At 62.7% G+C, this 5135-nt stretch overlaps 1 pseudogene; it reads right to left on the bottom strand.

The window, feature by feature from the left end:
* Positions 1-3376: 3376 nt before the first annotated feature.
* LOC123153639 (uncharacterized) lies at positions 3377-3665 on the bottom strand (annotated as a pseudogene).
* Between the last annotated feature and the right edge of the window lie 1470 nt (positions 3666-5135).

The following is a 5135-nucleotide window of genomic DNA, read 5'->3' as shown; positions in this document are numbered from 1 at the left end:
CTCGGGAGCCACTGCTCACATGACTGCTCATCCCGGTAACTTCACGTCTCCCACTCCCGTTCATACTCCCACTCGTATCACCGTTGGTAACGGTTCCTCCCTACCCATTACTCATGTTGGTCATATGTCTTTTCCTTCTACTTCCACTCATGTGCATATGTCTAATGTTCTTGTGTCTCCTGACTTAGTCACCAATCTCGTCTCTGTTCGTCGTCTTGCTCGTGAGAATCCTATAACTGTTGAATTTGACGATATCGGTTTTTCTGTGAAGGACGCCCGTACACGGATGGTGCTCCACCGATGTGATAGCCCGGACGAGCTTTACCCAGTGCATCCCTCCGGCGCTACCACCACCCGTCGCCCCGCCGCCTTCACCACCAGTGTCGATCTTTGGCATGCCCGTCTTGGTCATCCCAACTCCACCGTTATGCGTCAGATTCTTCAGAGTTTTTCCTTTTCATGTAACAAGGTCGACGATCACACTTGTGAGGCTTGCCGTCTTGGCAAGCACGTTCGACTTTCCTTTAGCGAGTCTACAAACATTTCCACCTTTCCGTTTCAGTTATTGCATAGTGATGTTTGGACGTCCCCGGTTGCTAGCAACACGGGCTATTTATACTATCTGGTGATATTGGATGATTTTACTCATTATGTGTGGACCTTTCCTCTCCGTCGCAAGTCCGACGCTCTTGCCACACTCACCGCCTTTTATTCATATGTCACCACACAGTTTGGTCGTCCTATTCTCGCCTTGCAAACTGACAACGGCAAGGAGTTTGACAACGTCGCCGTCCGCAATTTACTTGCGTCCCACGGCACCATCTTTCGCCTCACCTGCCCCTACACGCCTCAGCAGAATGGTCGCGCCGAGCGCGTCCTTCGCATGCTGAATGACTGTGTCCGCACGTTGCTCTTTTCACTCCTACATGCCTCCTCGGTTCTGGCCGGACACGCTCGCAACCGCCAGCCTACTCATTAACATTCGCCCCTGTCGTTCCCGCTGGAACTACACCCCTCACCAGCTCCTCTTCGGTGCGTTCCATTTTATGATGGTCTTCGCATTTTCGGGTGTCTCTGTTATTCTAGCACCGCGTCCACTGCTCCTCACAAACTTGCGCCCCGACCCCTCCCTTGCATCTTTCTTGGATATCCTCCCAACACCAAAGGTTACCGGTGCTATGATCCAGTCTGCCACCGCATTTTCACTTTGCGGCATGTGTACTTTGATGAGCTCGTGTTCCCGTTTCAGCAGGTACCGTCACCTTCGGAGTCTTCTGCGGTGCGGTTCATCCCTGCCCCCACCTCTAGCGGACCACCCAGCCGCGCCCGGGGTCTGGCCCTGCCCGCGCTCCCCGCGCCGGCGGCCCCTGGCGCTGCGGCCCCCGACTCTGCGGCCTCCTCTGTCGCCCCCACCGCGGCCCCCGCCGTGGACCTCGTCGTGGCCCCTGTCGCCACGGACCCCTCGGCCGGCCCCGCTGCGGCCCCCGGCACCGCGGCCGCACCCCTCGCCGGTGTGGTCACTCGGGTTCGGCCTGGGACGCTGTGTCCCAGCACGCGCTGCCCGTCGGACGAGTACGCGTGCGCGACTTCTACCTCGACACCGTCCCCGCTCCCCACCTCCGCTCGCGCAGCCCTTCGGGATCCGAACTGGCTAGCTGCGATGTGTGAGGAGTTTGACGCCCTACAGCGCAACCGCACATGTCAGCTTGTGCCGCGACCACCCCGTGCCAATGTCATCACTGGCAAGTGGGTCTTCCGCCACAAGACTCGCCCCGACGGTTCTCTCGAGCGCTACAAGGCGCGTTGGGTGGTGCGCGGCTTTCGCCAGCGCGCCGGCATGGACTTCACCGACACCTTCGCTCCCGGTCGTCAAACCGGGCACGATCCGCGCTGTTCTCCAGCCTACTGTTTCTCGCGCTTGGCCTGTTCACCAGCTCGACGTGTCTAATGCTTTCTTGCATGGTCATCTCGACGAGTAGGTGTTCTGTCAGCAGCCGACTGGTTTCGTCGACACCGCCTATCCGGACCACGTGTGCTTGCTCTCCCATTCTCTATACGGGTTGAAGGGCGCCTCGGGCCTGGTACCAGCGGATCGCGGCCTTCCTCCAGCAGCAGGGGTTCCGGTCCACATGGTCTGATGCCTCCCTGTTTGTCTACCACCAGGGCCCCGCCACCGCGTACCTCCTACTGTACGTCGACGACATCGTCCTGACTGCGTCCTCACCAGCGCTTCTTCAGCAGATCACAGCTCGCCTCGGCACCGAGTTCGCCCTCAAGGACTTGGGGGCTCTCCACTACTTCCTCGGCATCGAGGTCGTGCGCCGGGCTACTGGCTTCTTCCTGCGCCAGCAGAAGTACGCCTACGAGCTTCTGGAGCGAGCGGGCATGCTTAATTGCAAGCCTGCTTCCACGCCTGTCGATACGAAGGCTAAGGTGTCCGCCGTCGAGGGCTCTCCGGCGTCCGACGCTCCTTTCTACCGCTCCATCGTCGGTGCGCTTCAGTACCTCACACTGACGCGTCCGGACATTCAGTATGCTGTCCAACAGGTGTGCCTTCACATGCACGCTCCTCGTGACACCCATTGGGCTCTCGTGAAACGTATACTTCGGTACATACGTGGCACCACAGCCATGGGTCTCACCCTGACGGCCTCGCCGGATACCAGCCTTGTCGCCTACTCCGATGCCGACTGGGCTAGGTGTCCCGACACTCGACGCTCCACTTCTGGCTACTGTGTATACCTCGGGCCCTCTCTGATTTCGTGGTCGTCTAAACGACAACCCACGGTCTCACGATCGAGCGCCGAGGCCGAGTATCGGGCCGTGGCCAACGCCGTCGCGGAGTGTTCATGGCTACGATAGCTACTTCAAGAGTTGCTATGTGAGGTCACCAAGGCGACGCTCGTCTACTGCGATAACGTCTTCGCGGTGTGCCTAGCTGCCAACCCTGTCCATCACCGATGGACGAATCACATCGAGCTCGACATCCACTTTGTCCGGGAGCACGTTGCAGTTGGTCGTGTTCGTATTCTACATGTGCCCACCGATCAGCAGTTCGCCGATGTGATGACGAAGGGACTACACACCTCGACTTTCGAGGGCTTTCGGTCCAGTCTTTGCGTCACCGGCGACGCTTCGACTGCCGGGGGGGGGGGGGTTGAACATGTGTACATGTACGTAGGTCTGGGTCCTGTATGCAGTACCTGTTGTATCTGTCTCCCTCCGTATGTACGTGTATCTTAGGAGACAAGATACCGGTCACACCCCTTGTACCTATATATATGTGCCTAGTGCACGATCAATCAATTATCGATGCACCGGACTCACAACAAAAAGGGCGGGTCCTCTAGTGCTAGTCCTAAGCTGCTAGCACGAATCAGTTTGGTCCCCAGCAGACGACGTGATACGCCTTGTGCAGCTTCTCCTCCTCGGATCGCCCAGGCCGGGCAGCCCTGCCGATGGCGCCCGCGCTGCCGCTCGCGGCCTGGGACGCGGAGGTGGAGGAGAAGGACGGCGCGTCGGCCGGTGACCACGGCGCGCTGGTAGAGCGAACGCAGCGCATAGTCCCAGCGGCACAGCCCCGCCTGGTCCTTGAGCGCCTCCATGGCCGCCATGCTCGTCGCCACCACCAGCGACGCCCCCTTCTTGGTCGCCGACGAGCTCATCTTTTCGGTCCTGTGCTTCCGATGGACAGGTCGATCTCTCTCGCGAGCCGAGGTTGTGCTTGTGAGGGCATCTCCAGCCGCGCCCCAGGAAGGCCTCCCCAGGCGTTTTTTTGCGCCGGCGCCGAAAAATCGGCCCAGTCGCGCCCCCAGGAGCCCGATTTTCGCCGGCTTGGGCCGAAAACAGCGCCGGCGGACCCAGGCCGAACCCGGCGCGCTGGGGGGCACCCGGGGGCGCCGGGGCGAACTGTTTTGGTGCAAAACAGCCGCGGGCCCGCCGCGTCAGCGACTCTACCCTCTTCTCGCCCCTTCGTCGTCCTCATCGCCTCGTTTCCCGCGGCGAATCAATGCCAAAGTTGTCGCGCTGCCGCGCCGGTCAGCCTGCGCCATTGATGCCTCACGGGCGGCGCAGTGAAGACCTGATGACGCGCGTCCCTCGCCCTTCCTTGCCCGCCACGCGTACTCACGGCGGCTCGCGCACGGGCGGCGCCTCGGCCTATATAAGACGCGCCCCAGCGCACTCGGTGACTCGCACTCTCTCGCCGTCGTCGTTCCTCCCTCTCCTCTCTCTCGCCGTCTCCAGTTCATCACACCCATGGCCGAGCGCTTCCCAGGCGACGGCGCGGCGGTGAACGGCTTTGGCCGCCGCCATCTTCATGAGAACGAGGCTCGCCTCCTTTTCGAGGCCGAGTACCCGGTCCCGCCGGACATGCGGGTGCCCGGGGCATGGAGGATCAGCGCCGGCGGCGTGCCGGTGCCCCCGATACCCACCGGCGCGGCGCAGCATGCGGAGATCGCACGCATCCGCTCGTCCCTGCCGCGTGCGGCGAGGGAGGGGCCACGGTACGTCCCCGACAGCCCGCTCTGGAAGCCTTATTTCCGCCGCCGTCACGCCGAGTAGCTCGAGGCCACCAACGGCGTCGAGCCGTCCGGCAGGCTCAATGCCGTCGGCCGGCGTCGGTGGTGGGGCTTGCCCGGGCGCACGTTGGAGGCCGTCCTCGAGTACATCGAGGGCGGCAACACGCCGCGCCTCGAGTACCCCGCTCCCCCGTCCTTCCCATGCCGCCGGGGAAGCTCCTGGACCCCGAGGCGCATGGAGACCGGGGGGTCCTCCTCCTCCTCCGGTGGCTCCCCTGCCTCCACCTCCGCCCCGTCAAGCCGGAGCCCCAGGGCACGCCTGTCAGCGCGCGCACCCGCAGCTCCGGCGTCCGCATCGGCGACAACGCCTCCCCCCACCGACCGCTTCGTCCTCGTCGAGCCCAAGCCGGAGCCCGGCCTCCGCGCGGAGTACGAGAAGGTAGCCCGGCGTGTTTTCTCCGACGAGGACGCCCTGCGATGGGCGCGAGACGACTACCTCCGAGACGAGATGGTCCGGCAGCGCCGGGCCCTGGAGGAGATCGCCGCCCGCAAGCGTGGGCGCGAGGACGAGCACGGCGTCGTGGTCCTCGACAGCGACGACGACGACGACGACCC

This window comes from Triticum aestivum, chromosome 7A, assembly GCF_018294505.1.
Source record: "Triticum aestivum cultivar Chinese Spring chromosome 7A, IWGSC CS RefSeq v2.1, whole genome shotgun sequence".
NCBI classification, from domain to species: domain Eukaryota; kingdom Viridiplantae; phylum Streptophyta; class Magnoliopsida; order Poales; family Poaceae; genus Triticum; species Triticum aestivum.
Note: the sequence above shows the minus strand (reverse complement) of the source record. Positions and strands in the feature narration are given on the sequence as shown.